Source organism: Cupressus sempervirens, chromosome 7 (genome assembly GCF_028749045.1).
Source record: "Cupressus sempervirens isolate cs-2001-9-10 chromosome 7, ASM2874904v1, whole genome shotgun sequence".
Lineage (NCBI taxonomy): Eukaryota > Viridiplantae > Streptophyta > Pinopsida > Cupressales > Cupressaceae > Cupressus > Cupressus sempervirens.
In genome coordinates this window covers 159960390-159979313 of record NC_143124.1, presented here as the reverse complement: position 1 = coordinate 159979313, position 18924 = coordinate 159960390, and the positions used below count along the sequence as shown (strand labels likewise).

Below are 18924 nucleotides of genomic sequence, written 5' to 3'. Positions count from 1 at the left end.
TTGCTGATCAAACATATTGTGAAGAAGCCTCATGTGAAGATAATGATGAGATTTGTTGCTCAAGTCAAGAAGAGGACATTGTTAGCACATGCTTGTCTTCACATGAATCTGATGTTGATTGGGAAGAAGAAAGCTATGATGGTAGTGAACATTCATGCAAAGGTGAAGGTATGATTTCTTTTTCTGAATCTGAAAAGGAAAATTTATCTTAGTTTTTGCATCATACAAATCAATTAGCCAATGAAGAATTTAAGAGTGATTTATCCTCAAGGTATGAAGATAAATAAATTTTGAATCCAATTAATGTTGATGAATTTGAATATGAAGATTTCAGTGAAGAGTTGTCAAGTGTGCCTATATTAGACAATAAAGATCCAACATCTAGTGGGAGGTTTAGGAATGATTCAAGGTCTGTTTGTAATGGTTATCCTAAAAAATATAATGAAGAGAATGTATTTATGGACACTATATGTTTGGTTGAAGAAATAACAAGTGAGTCTTCATATAATTCTGACTTTTCTTCATACACTGAAAGTCTCCATGAGGATGAAGTGGGTAATAATTTTAAAGTGTATACTAACGCTTTATATGATGAAGCTTGTGATGATGAGCAACCCATGTTTTGTCCAAATGTTCAAAGAGGATCCCTACATGGAGTTATCAACCCTTTATTTGAAGAAGATGTGGAAGTCTCAGACTCAACTGGGTTAGATGTAAATGGTGATACACTGTCATACTACTGTAACAGATCAGAATATTGTTCTTCCATTTGTGATCCTGAAATTTCTAATGATGTTGCATTTTGTGAGCTAGAAAATGAGGTGTTTAATGGAGTTATCTTGGAGGAGAAACTGACACTTAATGATTTCAATGATGATGTTATGTGTGAATATAAATCTGATTGCTCATTTGAAATCCAGCCGGCAACACCTGAAGAGATGCAAAGTCAAGGTGAGTTGAAAATTCATGATATATTTGAATATGAGCACTTTGTATTTCTGGTAGATAGCATGTATGAATTAGTTAGTAGGGATGAATTTTAGTTTGATGTCGACATTCATGAGCATGCTGATGTTTGTTTTTCATAGTGAGCAAGAGGTTAAAGTTATGCCAAGTTTTTACATGCACTATGGAAGTAATGGTGATGATTTTGTTTGGCCAGGTGATTCATTTCATGATGTGTATCTAATTGGTGAAACTGATATGAGTAGTAATTTCAGTTTACCTCATGAGGAAAGGAATTAAAATTAGGTTTATGATAGAGGTAAACAATTTTTCTGAAGTGTGGTGGCCTGAGGTCATCATATGTAAAAAATAGTTGTAGTTGTTTCCTATGTTCAATAAAGTTGTTTGTGAGAAGTTTTTGAGTTCAGGTGTGTGGTCTGCTTCTTCCAGAGATCTAAAATCTTGCCATGGCTATAGGGGACATGCATCCCCAGACAGAGCCACTATTGGCTCTCAAAATTGCATTCTTATTTTGAGCGTCTATTTCAAATTTTGAGAAATTTAAGCCCTATAAATGCTTTTGATGAGATTGTACCTGACTGTACCTTAAGCCCCATGAGGTGTTTAATGTTTCTAACACCTTCCATTCAGTGTGTCCACTCTTTTCATGAAGTTAAATGGCCATTTTAAGTTAGTTCGTGAAATTCCATTTTGAGCATTTTACAAATCTGCATTTTCACCAGTGTCAAACAATGACAGGAGGCTATGTTCGCAAGTGAATATCTTGCACCCAGAAATGTTTCATGATTTTCCACTTTGGGAGTGTTTAGTGTCCATACTTAAGAACCTATGTTTTAGATTTCAAGTCATTTTGAGTCTATTTGACTAGGTTTTGAATCCCTGAAAATTGGTAGTTTACTATTTTCTTGCATTTGCAAATTGTGCAAAATTTTGGGAAGCCCTATTTGATGTGTTATAAATTTGACCCAATTGACTCAAATGTTGAAATTCCTTTTGCATTATCTTTTAGATGTCAAAGACTCATTATGTTTCAAGTTTGAACTTATGACAAATCCATTTGATCAGTTTTCAAATGCGATCCCAAATGCAATTTATATCTTTTTACTGGTGTTAGCATTTGCAGATTGATTAGTACCCCTGTTCGTGATGTTATAACTCCTAATCCATGATAGGTTAGATAAAATGGATTGTACCATTATTTTTTCCTCTGAAAATACTTTAAGTGTCCAATTTCCAAGTCATGATGAATCCCTTTGCACACTTTTCCAGGTCAATTCCATTTGCAAAAATCAATTTCCTACCATTGTTTCAATCTGCAAAATCCAAGTAGCCTACTTTGACCGCTCACCATTTGTGCCCAGTTATTCATCATGAGTCCAAATTGCAGATTTATAATGTACTCATGATAGAGATCCAATGCCCCAATTTTTGTCTTCCCAAGTGTCAGTTTACCCAATTTTTGAAGCCAATTTTGAACCCAATTTAGTGTTTTTTGACTTATTTTCTTGCAGGCAGTTCTGAGAGTTCAACTTTGATAGAGAATATATTTTGACCCTAAATTTTTCATGAGATGAGATTCAACAGGGTAAGAGTATGTGGAAGAGAGAATCAATATGCCAATTTTCAGAGCTCGATTAGAGGTTTGGGCCAGTTTTTAAGGCAAGTCAATGGACCTCCTGGCACAAATTTGACAATTTGTAGAAAATGATAAAATGAGATTTTAGTGATCAATTAATGCTCGAAATCAATTCCAGTGAATATTAAAAGGTTAATGGGCCAGTTTGAGGATTTAGTTGTTTAGAAACAAAAATTTTTTAGCCGGACCCGTTGGGGGCCCGACTGATTGCACCAGATTGATAAAGTGACGAGTTAGGATATGGAGACTTGTACACTAAGGAGAATGTGGCCATAAGTGGCATTCCCATACACTTTGGCCCTAGAGGCTATTTGCAGTATGTTGCATATATAGTTACATCTCTTGGTCTTATTCAAAAATCATTTGATGTTATTGTGGATGGTATTGAGAAAAGTATATTAGAAGGCACATGAGAATTTACAGTCTAGATTAGTATTCTCAAATAAATGTGAGATCTTAGGTGTAGGAATAATTAGGAGCCCCAATGCTTACATAAGTAATCCTTCAATTGATAGAGCTCGATACAAACATAACATTGATACAAGTGTGACATCACTTAAGTTTGTGAATAATGAGTCGAGTCTAGTAGGAAATCTTAACTGCCATGCCACACATGGAATTTCAATAAGGTGCCAAAATTCATTAATCAGTGGTGAGAACAAGAACACATCAAATTGCAAGAAGGGTAGAGCATCAAAATATGGAAGCCATTTGAAGAAGGGAGCCTCACATAACATAAGTGAAGAAGACTGTTGCAAACAAGGAGCTCTATGTAGGTTAGGAGATAGAGGAAGCATGAACAGAGGTGACTGAAATTTAAAAGCCAGCAGTGACCAAAGAGAGCCTATGCTCGTTATAAACCCAGGAGCTCCTAGGTTTGAAGCAATAAAGGAAGCCCCCCCCACGTTTTAAGGTAGTGGTAGACAGGGGAGCCTACGCATTAAAAAGAAAGGCATGACAAGAAAAAAATGAAGTCGGCATGTGAAAATGACTCCACACGTAGTCAAAGCTGATTAGAGGGGTAGTTCATGTGAAAAGAAAAGGAGGTAGCCACAGCCAACACAAACCCATGACTAAGTCAAGAGAGGAAGACACCATATTTTGCGTGCATCAAAAAGAAGAGTCAACAATTAATGGAACACTATTAGCAGCCGGTAACCAAGGAAGCTCCACTCGCAGTAGACATAAAAAACATCATCCCCATTTAGATGTTGATCTTAAAGTTCTAAAGAATGAAAGGAAAAAGTACCTTGCGCTGAGTCAAAGGAAGTCATGAGTAAAGAATTCAGTGGATGAGGTATCATTAAAAAGAAAAAAAAGAAAACTCACACAATTCAAAGAATAGAGATCCCAGGCAATTATAAAGAAGACCTCATCCTAGGATCAGAGAAAGAGTCATTTTAAAGAAGCTAGAAGCTTCATGCCAGTATAAAGGAGATCATGACTTGTTAAAAGGAGGTGCAACAATGAAAAAAAAGAATCAAGTCTCTTCTAATGGCTCTCCTTCTCCAAAATGTAGGCTCTATTTCCTTCTTAGCTGCATGTCCTTATCTCTAAAAGGAAGAGTCATTGTTAGAAAGGAGGAATCAACATATTAAGAAGGAGAAAAGGAAAAAGCTTGCGGCTAGACAATTAAAGTCACCAGTAAGCCAGCAAAGCCATGCAAACATTAAAACATGAGAGCAGAGTAGTTTCAAAGAACAATCTTGCACATAAAAAAAAGGCACCATGGAAAGAATAGGACAAAGTTGTGGCATGAACAAGAAAAAAAGAGAAATGGTCTCAAACATTTATCCCATATGCATGGTATGATAGAATTTTTTTGTCTTTAAATACTATAGCCTCCAATAGAAAGAATTTGTTGAAGATAGACGCTTTTTGTGGAAGCCTAACTTGCACAAGTGGGCCTGTGGTCGGCCTAAAATGGGTAATATTTTGAATAAACATGCATGAAGAAAAGATGACATTAGCAGGAATGAGCGATCGAAAAAATCCAAAATCTGGCACTCACTACTTTGCTAGCCAAAAAATCCAAGGTTTTCCGGCTAGCGACATAGTGAATTGTCAAAAATCCTAAAAATCAGACAAGACAACAATGGGTCCCATGCGTGATGATGTGGTGAGATCATAGACCAATGAAACAAATGTTGACACGTATAATATCCAATGGTCATCGCTACCTCGGCATAGGGGAAGATGCACAAGGATTATCATAGCGACATAGCAAGCGTTGAGGTGGTGATGACACATGGCAATAAAGGATGAGGCCACCGACCAATCTCAATGTGACATGTTGCACCATTGTGTAGATAGAGCCAATTAGAGATTGGCATGTGGCATTGCTCGATTGATTGAGGGATACAAAGGAGATTTTTTTAAAATAAAATATATCCCTGCTATGCACATTCATTCATATTTGAAAAATTTAATGTTAAAAAGAAAATATTCTATAGTGTGAACTATAGAACTTGTTTAATTTTTCAAATTTTTTATTTTTAATGCAAACTTGCCATGGAGCCATGGAGTACAGGCCTAATTTTCAAATGGCCATAACTAGAGCATTTTTTAATCGAAAATGGGTGCTCCAATATACCACTAGAACCGGAACGAGATGAATTTTCTAAATCTAAGGTCAATTTTTGCACAGGTACTCACTAATTCAGTCTATAACCCAATTTGTGGTTCTCAAGGCATTCTCAGCAAAATAACCAAAATTCGTCACTGATCATTAGAATTAGTTAGAGGGAAGTTATGAAGACTTTTTGAAGCCAGAATGTGGAAAAAACAACTTTGAGAAGATCTTATTGCATTTTGGAGGCCTTTTAACTAATTTTTGGCTTTTCCTTGTTTTGAGATTTGGCATCAAAAGTGGTTATTATTCTATCAAGTTTCTGAGATACTTTATGCTTTTGATAGCCAAATTGGTTAAAGATTTGATTCACCAGTTGAAGAGAGAGATTAGAGAGAGTCTTTTCATGGAAAAGAGAGGGAATTTCAAGTGGACACATGTCAGATGCAGAGCAAATTTGGGAATCCCTTCCTCTATATCATTCTCATTCTTTCTCATTTGACAAGTTCCAATTTTTCACTATGAGACCATTGGTTCCAGTTTTCAGAGAAAATTTGTTCATTGTTGTGACACCAAGGTTTTGGTTCTAGTATTGATGTATTTCCAATATGGTGACACCATTCTTCAGCATAATTCTCTCATGTGAACAACTTTAAGAAGGATAATACAGATAGTTTAGATCTATTAGGTTTTTTTGTGCTTTCATTTCATGCATATGAATGTATTATTTCAAGAAAATTAATACAAAGAACAAAAAGTTGAGTTTCATCTTGAATCTTGTCTCCTTTGTTAGTGATCTTCAATGTTTTATAATCTTTGAACAAAGAGCTTAGGTTGTAGTTGTAGTCCCTTAAGGTTGTTTGTTATTTTGTTGTTCCTTATAACTCAAGGGGTTATGCAAATGCTTTAGGAAAATCAACAGGGTTGCAAGTTTACAGATGAGGATATCATGTAAGAATGAGATCTAGATTGAACATGGATGTCTATTCATAAGGTGAATAGATAGATCAAATATTTGAATATATAAATAAGTATCAGATATCCATATGTATGCATTTGATTCATGGATTTTTCCAATGGATTAGGCACTAGTTAGCTACATGACCATTAAGTCTTACTGCTACATATTTGAGGTTGTGTTGAATCAACATCATTAATCAAACGTTTCCCCTTTCATGTTGAAAGTTATTCAAAGTTTAACCCACACTTAGCTTGCCAATTTCATGAGTCATGGTCATTAGCTATTTCATGCTTATGAAGTACTAGTTAAGTATAGAAGATTTAGGGGTTTTCATCTACTTTTGTAGATCCTGATTATGCTTATTGCAATGGTCACATAGTCAGATCTTAAGAGGTTCACCTACCTAAGTTTTGCAGAGCCTAAAGTGAAGAAGGAGTGTAGCCTTATAGTTGGCCCAAGTTCTTGGTGAATTTCATTTGTTATTGGAGATATTTGTCCATAGATGCAATCTTACCCTGTATACTTAGTTATTAAAACACCATTAAATTAGGAGCCAACACTAGTATTGGTCAAATTTTTGACCAACCTGCTTTGTTTAAAAAAAATAAAAATTGGATTGAAGATGATTCCATAAAAAGTGATATTTTTCCTTGATATGGAGCCCCCTACAAATATCACTAGACTTAACTCTTTCTTGGACACATTGGGTACTTCTAGAAGTTGATTAAGAACTTTTCATAAAAATCCTATTGGTTAGATAGGTTGACTCAAAACATCAAGCCATACACATGGGAGATTACACAAGGAGAGGCTTTCAAGGAGCTCAAATAAGGCTAGTGTGCATGCCCATTTTGGCATATCTAAATTGGGACAAGGATTTCTATGTTCATGTGGATGCCTCTAACATATAAATCATTGTCCCAATTTAGATATGCCAAAATAGGTATACACACTAGCCTTGTTTGAGCTCCTCAAAGGCCTCTCCTTGTGCAATATCCCATGTGTATGGCTTTCCATTTTGAGTTAACTTATCCAACCAATAGGATTTTTATGCAAAGTTCTTAACCAATGTGTCTAAGAAAGAGTTAAGTCCAGTGACATCCATAGGTGGCTCCATAACAAGGACAAATCTCACTTTTTCTAGAATCATCTTCAATCCAATAATCTTGCACAAAATGATTTTATCACTTGGTAAATTATTATGCCAACTCTAGTTTCAGATGGTTAAGCCAAATTCACAATATTACAGGAGTTATGTAGTTTTCAATGGTTATATGTTTATTTTCTTTTCATATATTTTTCATTTGTTCTGCACATGTTTGCATGATATCTAGTTTAGTATATTTGCTTTAGATTTTTAGTAGAAAGATTGATTTCTAAGTGAGTATGGAAGACTTATAGGCTTATACCTGGCCATACAAATCCATTACCTGCTAGAAGGCCTTTCTAGTAGGATGTAGAGTTTAAGAAGCAAGTAGTTCATACTTCAACTATTTGAATGAAGTTGCAGCATATTAATAGATTGAATTGAATAAAGAATTCTATGTTTGGCACGATTCATTTCAATGTTAATCATTTTGATAGGAATTTATGGAGTTTGGTAATTGTATCAGTTTCATCATTCTAAACCACAAGTTGACCTTTTTCTTGTCATTTCATGGCATAAGCAATTTTATTGCACTCTAACGCTATTGTAGTTACAAGGAGTTTAAATGTCAAAAGTTATCTCTCTCATATTTAGTTTGCATGAAAAATATCTATATTAATGTCTGCCTACATCTTTACATAGTGTGGATCACCTATATGCATTCAAAAGTTTTAAAAAATTGTATCTTCATTACAGTTCTTTATATAGACATATTACTAACAATTTGAGAGCATTTAAAACACATTTGACATCATTTCAAGCAATCATTAACAGATTGAAACATTGAAATAACATGTAAAAAGATTGTTTTGCAATGTATTTAATGAAGTTCCTTGAGTCTCAAATTTAACAAGGGATCTTTTAGTGGTATAAGTGTCTGATTTTGCCAGCATTTAGGCTAAAGAGAACCTGCAATACTTCCCCATCACATGGGGATTCATTGTCCTCCAAATCAATGTGCATATCACTTCTAGACTTTCCCTATTAAGAGGAATTAAAATGATATTTCAATTAGGATAAAATAATTTCTTGATCAATGTTTTAGTTCAAACATCAAAAGAAAATAATCTTTGAGCTTTACAACAAGATAAACAAATAGGATAATAAACAAGAAACTACATCCATTTCTAGAAGATTATATTTTCTCAATACACTTGGAACAATATTAAGGATTCACAACATTTAAGCACATGTCTATGAACTCCAAAGTAGGAGCATAAATACCATGCAAATTAAAAAACCAAGTTTAAAATTACCATGAAGGAAAGAAGTCTTGTCAGAATGTTGCACCCATGTGTTCATAGTAAAGATTTATAAGTTAATCACAATATTGGCACAATAAACAATAATAAGTTAATCACAAACTTGATTCCCCAAATCAAACATGTACACAATTCATGTAAACATAATCATTTAATAATATTGAATCAAAATTAATATATACCTTGAGACAGATCACATCGGATTCCACATTTGTGGATGAACTAGACAATACACAAGTAAAGACAATAATAAAATTTCCAAATAAGTTAGTTTTCAGCAAAAAAGAGGTTTCAGCAGGAAGGAGGGCCCTCCTCATATAATTTGGGTTTCCTTTTTAAACCAATAACTTTAGACTTAAACATCTATCAACGCCTCCATCATCTTACACCGTCTAGGATCTTTATCAACACCATATCCCCATAAGCTTCCAAAAGGCTTAACTCTTAGCCAACTAAGTGATTTCAACCATTAATAGGTTCTACATACTATGGTGGGCTTCAAAACACCAATACAAACTCTTAGTATGAGACTCTCCCTTATAACCTACTTTAGAATGTATGGTAAGAAATCAAAATCTTTAAAAAAATCTATCAATACTAAAAATAGAATTCGATAAAACCTTAGGTTCTAACTAGTTTCTCAAGGCATATCACTCGAAGACCCTAGTCTATGCTATTTGGCATACAACCCTCACTCAAGCTACAACTCTCAACAATCCCAAATAACTCTACCAAATGAACTTGAATACTTCATTACTTTATTAAGATCTTTTAAACTGCTAGTGTTTGAGTTCCCAATGATTGAGGAGATCTTTAAATTGTCAAACGCTTCTATTGCTGAGAGTTTCCTTGTTGACCACCATGACTGGTTCCTACACTCCAATAGATTGCATTTCCTTCTCTCCCAAATGGTTCTTTAGTATCTTCTAATTGAAGGAAACCCTTAAACATTCATGCAGCTCCTTCACTTACCTCTGCCACATCCATAAATTGCTGATTCACTGTGTTATCTTTGTAACAATAGGAATTGCTAATTCATGGCATCTTTATTACAAGACACCAAGATATAGTGTTTAAACTCATAAGAGGGTAAAACAAACAACCAAAAAGAACCTTTCAATCTTCCCAACATTCTATAATGATAATGTGCAGTTATCTATTCTAAAAACACATGTAACTTACAGTAATCCGTGAATACAGATTACTTTTGGATAACAATGATGTTAGTTATATATAGATGTTGCATCAACCTTGAGCCACACCTTCAATAACTTTCATAAAGAAGTTTAATAATCATCAAAACCATGAGATAGTAAGGAAAAACATACTATTGTAATCATATACCCAAGCATGAAGATTTTACTATCTAAGAAATAAATACAACAAAGTATTCTCATAACCCATGTTGTTAGGCAAACATGTAGCAATGATAAAGATACTCACGTCAATGTCATATGTATGGGAACTTCAAAAAAAATTACAACCACAACTCCAAAGATAAGATGTGAAGAAAGCATTCAAGAATCAATTGTACTCTAATAGATTGAAACAATTGTAGGAAATTCACAAAATAAATTTTCTAAAAAAGCCTTACAAGATTTTATACAAACCTCCTCAACCTTTCCTAATATTCTCCCAACCTGTGCTCAAATTAGTTCTTTGGAACTTGTCATGGTTGTCCATCAAAACATAAATAAGAGGTGAAATTCATTTAGATATTCTAGTTTGAAGTGTGCTAGTAAACATGTTGGTAAAATGGGGAAGCATGTGCAAGGCATGTGAACTATTTGAAAAATGCCTCAATGATATGTAGTCTTGTCAATTGAGATGATTGTAGGATATGGACATAATGGATGTTTTGTAAAAAGCCTTAGAAATTTATAAGCATATATAGATGGTAGGGGTTAAAGTAGGACTCCATAACCTTTTCTAGCCTCTTCCCAACCTACGCCAAAATTGGGCCTTTAGAACATGCATGAATTTCCATAAATTTTTTTGAAAAAAGCTTTTGGTCAGATGTCATAGTTAACAATGTTCTAATAGACATGTATGTAAAATATGGAAAGATATAGAGGTCATCTAAATTGTTTGAAAAAATACATGAAAGGGATATGGTCTCTTGGAATTCAATGATTGTAGGATATGCACAATATGGGTTTGTTAAAAAGGATATGCAAAATTAGAAACCTTTAATCAAATGCTATTGGCATATTTAATACTATATTTCACAACCTCTCTAGCATTAGTGTATGAAAAAATGAATGCCTTAGGATTGAACATGGATTTCCATCAAAGTATAACCAAATGTGGATATTCCTTAGATTTTATAGCTTTAGAATCCCTAATTGACTTGTATGGAAATTGTGGAAACATGGTCAAAGCATGAAGTGTTTGATAGACTGCTAAAACAAATGCCATCTCATAGAATACCAAGGTTGTAGGATATGCAAAAAATGGATCTCTTGAAAAGGTATTGTATACCTTTAAAAAAAATTTCTTGGCAAATGTAAAGTCTGACTCTGCAACCTTTGCTAAAATCTTACTAACATTGTGGAAATTGTTAGATTTTATAACTAAAAAATCCCTAATTGACTTGTATGGAAATTGTGGAAACATGCTCAAATCATGAAGTGATTGATAGATTTCCAAATAAAGGTGCCATCTCATAGAATACCAAGGTTGCAGGATACACATAAGATGAATCTCTTGAAAAGGCAGTGTATATCTTTAAGAAAATGCTATTGGAATCTCTAAAGTCCAACTCTATAACTTTGCTAGCATCCTTCTAGCCTATGCAAAATTAGAAGCTTTATAATAGAGTATATAAATACATCAATCTATAAAAGTGGATTTTCCTATGATATTTTTGTTACCATTGCCTTGCTAGACATGTGTGAAAAATGTAGATACATACATAGGACATGTAAATTGCTTGAAAAAATGCTTTAAAAATATGTCAATAGATGGAATGCCATTGTTACAAGATATGAATAGAATGGATTTTTATACGATTCATTAAAACTCTATAAAAAAGGAAACATTGAGGAATATACTCTTACCATGCAAACTTCACATGGGTTTTGGTTACATGTAGTAACACATGTTTAGTGGATGAAGGCTTTAAATACTTCAATAACATGAGTGACTCTTATTGCATTCTACCTAAAACAAAGTACTATGTATGCATGCTTGACCTCCTCAACCAAGATTGCTATCTTGAGGAAACTGTAAACTTTATCATCAAAATGCCAATGAACATTTTTCCTCAATGTGTAGATTACATAAGAATATATATTTTGGATTATTTACAAAAAGTATTCTTTTTGAGATGGATCTAAGAATGCCATAACTTATGTTCTTCTGCCAATTGAATGTAGAAATAGATAGGTTGAAAGAAGCTCATACAGAGAGGAGATTGATGAATAATATAGAAATTAATAGATACTTACAAATTGAAGAATTTAAGGTGTTTGAGTGAGCAAGGAAAGGGTAGAATCATCCCACCGAGTTTATTATAAGGAAAATCAAATTATTAAATATAATAGAAATTTCCTAAAAAGGAGAAATGATAGTGGATGATGTTTCTATGTGCTAAGTGATGTGAGAAAAAAAAGTTGGCATAGGCTCTTAGATATATCATTGTAGTAATTCAAGAAATCACATGTGTTAATAGAGACCACATGATTGTCATGATTATCGTAGGATATTCCAAACCACCTATGAAATAGTTTGTTCCTTACCATTGTACTAATTAAGATGAAATCATTGAAGGTAACTTTGAAGTGAAGCAGAGCATGGGATGCATGGGAAGGACATCTATTGGAGGATAATGGATCAGCTACAAGATGAGGGTAGAATAGAATAAAAATTGACAATGAGCATAAATGAGATGGAGATGGCCATGGGAAAGTATGTAGTTTCTTGTTTTTTTTGGGTGAAAAATGCCCTTCTTAATGTTCATGCCTTTTTTTAAGATACACACAAAGTGGGTTTTTTGAAAAGGCTTTACAAGGTTTTAATCAAATGCAACTAGTTGGAGCAAAGCCAAACTCCTCAACCTATGCAAGCATTCTCCTAGCTTGTGTTAAAATTAGAGATTTAGAAAATGATGTAGTCATCCATCAAAACATAATTAAATGAGGAATATATTTAGATATCATAGTGGAAAGTGAGCTTAAAATGTAGAATCATGCAAAAAGCATGTGGATTATTTGATTAATTCTTTAATAAAATGTACTTTGATGGACTTTGATGAATGAAAAATATGCACAAATTACATTTTTTCAAAACACATTGGAAACTTTTAAGCAAATGCTAACCTACTCCAAACTATGTTGGATTGAAAGCTCTACAAAAGGAATAAACCTCCATTGTGACATGTTTGTAAGAAGGTTTTCGTAAGATGTCACATTTTGCAACACTCTAATAGACATTTTTTAATCCTATACTTTACAACCTTTGTAAGCATCCTAAAAGCCTATGCAAAATGGAAGCTTTAAAATTGGATATGAACCTCCATCAAAGCACAATCAAAAGTGTATTCCTATTAGATGTTGTAACTGTAAATTCCCTGATAGACATGTATGCAAAATATGGAAGAAAACTCAAAGCACATGAAATTTTTAACAAACTTCCTTAAAAAGATGTCATCAAACTCAAAGAAAGTGAAATGTTTGACAGACTTCCTTAAAGAGATGTCATCTCATGGAATGTCATTGTTGTAGGATATGAAAAATGGGTCATAGAAAATATTGTTTACAGATATTAACGAAAGCTTCAAAACCTTCACCAACATCTTATTAGCTAGCTAAAAATAGGATCTTTCAAGTATGGATACACATAAATTCATTAAAAAAAATGGATTTATTTAAACATATTGTAGTTACTAATGCCTTGATAGGCATGTATGCAAAATTTGGAAACATACACAAGGTATGTGAAATGTTTGACTAAAAATACCTCAAAAAGATGTCATATCATGGAATGCCATGGTTAGAGGAAATGGACAAAATAGGTTTTGTAATAATGCTCCCAAACTCTTTGAAAAATGAAGCACTCTAGAACATATCCTGACCATATCAACTTCACACCTATTTTTTTTGCATGTAGCCATGCAGGTCTAGTGGATGAGGACTATACATACTTCAATAGCACGAGTAACTCCTATTGCATTGTGCTGAAAACCAATCACTATGTGTTCTTGGTTAATATTCTCTATGGAGCTCACAATCTTGAGGAAACTTTGAATTTTATCATCAAACTTGTATCCATTATGTGGACATAATTCCTTAATATTTTTAGATTGCATAAGAAAAAAACAAGTAGTAGGAAATAAATTGAAATTCAGAGATCCTCTATTATGGCTAAAGAAGCTAGAGTTCATAAGCGTAGAAAATTTGGTTTGAGTTGTGGGTTTTGCTTTGCATAGATCCTGAATTTGATCCTCTTCTAGAGGGACTGCCTATGAGCTACACCTTTCTGAACCCCAACTTACCAATATGTAAGATCAAAATAAAATAGGTTGAATCACTAGAGTGAAGCACATATGCTCTACATATAAAAAAAGAGGAAAAAAACCCATGACCACTGAGAAACAAACTCAGGGAAATTTTTTAACTCAAACCTACACTGCAATTCACACTTGTAGTATCCTCCAGTGAGAAATGTTTGACACGAATGTTCTCTTCTCATGACCCAAAGGTAGGTGCTCTATAAGGGTTAAATATTAATGCTTGATTTTATTGGAACTACAATATTCACAATATATTTATTGGTTACATGAAGAAGAATTTATCGTGACCAATTACATTGAATGATAACCATGTATTATTTATAAAGAATTGAATTTGAATGACTTTTTTTTCTTAGCCTTAGAGTTATAGAAAGTAAGGTGTCATCCAAGTAGTGGTTACTTCAAAAGTGCTATTCATATAAGGTAGAGAATTCAAAAACATATATTGCTCTCTTACAGCTCCTTTTTGACAAAATAGAACTGATCAGAGAAAATTTTGTAACTTTATCACCCACTCTTCTTGCTATGACTATAGTAATGCCACAATTTCTATTTATTTTCCAATTACTAGTTACATGTACAATGGCTATTATAAAAAAATTATCAGTCAGAACATGCACTACATAAATATTTCAATTTGTTTAGTATTATCATATATTAAAATTACATCAAATCTTGACAAAATGATTTTAAGTGTAACTTGTACCATTTTTAATGCTCCTAGTAGAGGATTGTTGTGTTACACCATAATGAAGAAAAACTATATGAAAATAACAAGCAACATCTTCAAATGGGATACAAACTTTGTGTAAAGTGTACATTAAAGATCTTTCTTTAAACTAATAATATTATTAATTTTAGTTAATATTAAACACCCCTTACCATAAACACATTAATATAGTTAACTTTACACTGTTGTAGATTTAAATGAGATGTACAAATTAAAAACCAATTGGCCAAAATCCACTAGAAATATTTCTTTATATTTTTTTCAATAGGAATGGCTCAAGTGAATACTCAAGCATCTTGCTCTTCTAACAAAGCTTTACCAACTAGAAGTTTTTGTGTCAACTTAGGTACCAATTTTATAGTACAGAAGAAATGTACGATCATCAATGGTAGAGGCATTATTGTGTTTAGGATTTGTTCTTTGGAAGATCTATTAAAAAATTTGGCTCAAATAATACACAAGTTTATGACTTGTTCAGATTGCCCCTTCTGAAACTCTACTAAAGATTTTAACTTGGATAGAACACTATTTTTTTTTCCCAGATCTCCATTACCATACAAGCTCTCATTCTTGTTCCTCTTTGTCCACAAGCTCTCTTTTATGAAACTTGTTCACATTCACTCTCCCCTTTCTCAAAAATAGATTTTGAGTATTCAAAATAAATGGGAAGCATTCAAACACCCAAACAAATCTATGGAGTCCATTTTTTCCATCTTAATATTATCCCCCTCCCTAATAAAATAATCACAAAACTATATGTAAAATACAATGGGAAAAGTTATAGAGGCTGTTGTTTTCAGAATGAGAGGTCATTGCATAAGTCATCATTTTCCATTTCTAGCAATGCCAATGGAAATATTTTATAGTAAAAGAATTTAGTATGTTCAATAAATAATTCATCATCATTTTCTTGCATATTTAGAAATGGAGTGGCCCATCCTTAACTAACTAAACTAGGAAGGATGATAGGGCATTACATATAAAATGGAATGGTAGTAGTAGTCAATGCTCAAGAACAACTTCTTATACCTCTACATTAGAACAAAAGAAGGATTGACCAACTAGAGAGGAAGCATCAAAGCCTACAACCCTAGGTGGGTAGTGATTAATAAATTAATGTTTCCTTCAACCATATAAATCATGAGTATATATTGATGAATGCTCAGGCCATTACAATTTAGAAAATTAGGAGAAGTGATCAGTAGTGATTTGTATTTGATAATTGTTGAACACTGAATCATATTTCATGAGCTACATTTTGTAATGTAGTAATTGGAATGATATTCATTGGGAGTTGTGAACATAGACATATACATTATCATTGATAGATTTATATAAAAAGATTCAACTATCAATTGACATTTGGTGTTGATCAATATCAAGTATCATACAATGAATTTATTTAGTTTTACAATTTTGTATTTTTCTCTTTCTTTGTTTGTAAAAAAGTGCACACACACACACACACACACACACACACACACACGCGCGCGCGCGCACGCACACACACACACACACACACACACACACACACACACATGTTCCCATACACACCTAAACCCCTAAAAAAACTATCACATTCAAGTAATAGGTTCATGCACCCACACCTACACCTGTCCCTATCTCCAAATCTAAACCAGTAACTCACCATATTTATAATAAGAGAAGCATCTAGATACTCACAAAGATCAATAACATGTACATACATATTATATATGTGTGTTTGTGCTTATAATTTTACTTTATTCATGGATTTATCTTTTAATATAGTTGCTAATATTATAAATATTTATCTCTACTCTTAATTTGGCTATGATTCCTTAACTTTATTCTAGATTGTTGTTAGTTCATTTGATGACTAAATACCCATTGAATACTAACTATGTATCAATGATCTAATGTAATGGATACCATCATAGGGATGATGTTCCCCATTGCGACCCCACTAGTTCAAAGCTTTTGTTAAAAGTGATTACTAACCCAAAAAATATTTTTTGTTATTTGGGTTCTTGTTGCTAAGGCTATTGTTCAATTATATTTTTTATCAAGATCACTCCCCTATGCATTTAACTACCAATATTTCTCTTAAATGAATGAATGACCTTGTAGTAGGAAATATTTTACTTGCAAAAGTGATTGTAGGTGAATGTTTTCATGAAAGCATAACCATTTTCCCCCTTATTATCTTCTAACTACACATTGTGTAACTAAGAGAATCCTATAATAAATTGGTGAAGCTTTATTGATATGATGACTTGAGTAATCAATTAAAAATAATGAGATTATCAAGGATTTTGATTCCATTTATTGATATAATGATTTAGTCTCTCATTCATTTGTTGGGCTTTTAAAATATCTCTAGTCTTGCTTCATTGATATGATCATCATCATAAAGAAAAAATTTATAGTCTTACCACATCATGGTAAGAAGGATAAAAATCTTATTGGTTATCCAAACTTGTCACTTTAAGTGAGAATAGATCTTCACTCCTTTTCTAATTGGGCGTGTTATTTTCATAGAATAGAGCTCACTTTTTATTGTCAACTATTCATCCCCGTCATCTAGAGTATATTATTGTGGGTTGTTTTGGGTACTATGATGAAGGATCTATGACATGCCTTTAAATAAAAATATACCTTACTACTCATACATGTATTACTACATTGCATGTTATGCCATATTGTTTCCAGAATATGTCCAATCTTGCCATTGAGATGATGATCTTGTCATAAAAATAAAATTTTACTTTGCATGTATAACAATCTCATGGAAAAGGGAATAATGATCTCTTTTTCTATGTACCAATGTAGTTTATGTGAAAATATATACTTTCCATTTAGCTAGATGTGTTACTTTCATATAGTATGGTTCATGTTTTACGATGAAAAATACTTTCATATTCGATAGAGTTTATTGTTGTTGGGTTTGATTTGGTGATCAAAATGGAGGATATATGACATGTCTATAAATAAAATATGCATTCTTCTTATACATTACATTGCTAGATGGCATTATAACTTTTTGCTTTTGTTTCTAGGTTTAATCTATCTAGATCAAATATAAATGGAACAACATAGTAATACATTGATGAGAAATGAAGGGTCCAAGTGTGTATTCCTTTTATCTCTATTTGTTGAAATGATAATGTTTCCCTTTTTTTAAATATAATTTAGTTTTTTATATTAAATATTGCGACTGGTTTCTAGGTAATCTCAAAGCTTCATGCAATTCTCAGACCCTTTCTTTTGAGAAGACTGAAAGAAGATGTGGAGAAGGATCTTCCTCTGAAAAAGGAAATAATATTATATGCATGAAAGAATAAAAAACAAAAAGAAATCCAATATCATCTAATAAAGAAGACTCTTCTTCCATATCTACATGATAAGTTAGTAAATGGTGAGAACAACCCATGGAATTCCATCTATAATTACTCATATGGTTAATATTTCATATAGGCACATAAAACTTAGCCTAGTAAATATTCTTAGTTCTTATTATGGTGTGTTTGGAAGGACTTATTAGATGAATTAATTTAAGTTTTCTATGCATTTAGTAGAAAATATAACAATTCAGATTTTCTACAAGTACAAGGGCTCATAAAGCCACTTTGGACAATTTAATGATTCAAATGCACAAGAATTTCAATCATCCTAATCTACTATAGTCATAATTTAAAATTTATTGTATTCTTTTATCATGATTGAATGAAAAAAAAATTGTTCAAAGTTTTCTAAGATAAAAACATAACACCTAATTGAACTTTCTTCTCTTCTTAGTTGACTATCCTCTAGTAAATGAATTGATGGAACAATGTTGCAAATTTTAGCTTCTAGACAGGATTCTAAAACATTTGAAAGCTAAAGGACATAAGGTAAGGACATGTTCTTGTATTTTGGGTATCAATTTTCATATCAAAATTAAATTCTATGATATTATACTGATTTTGAATATGTGGACAGGTTCTTGTATTTTCTCAATGGGCTAAAGTTCTAGACCTATTGGAGTATTGTTTAAGTGAAATGGGCCATGAAATATGTTGCATTGATGGATGAGTTAAATTATTTGATAGACAAAGATAGGTTATTCTCAACCAATGGACTTTATCTTAATTGTACACATCAAGTGAAACTATAACCTATG

At 32.7% G+C, this 18924-nt stretch overlaps 1 pseudogene; it reads left to right on the top strand.

Annotated features, from left to right (window-relative positions):
- Positions 1–458: 458 nt before the first annotated feature.
- LOC149546004 (chromatin remodeling protein DDM1-like) overlaps positions 459–18924 on the top strand; it is a 59023-nt pseudogene continuing 40557 nt past the window's right edge.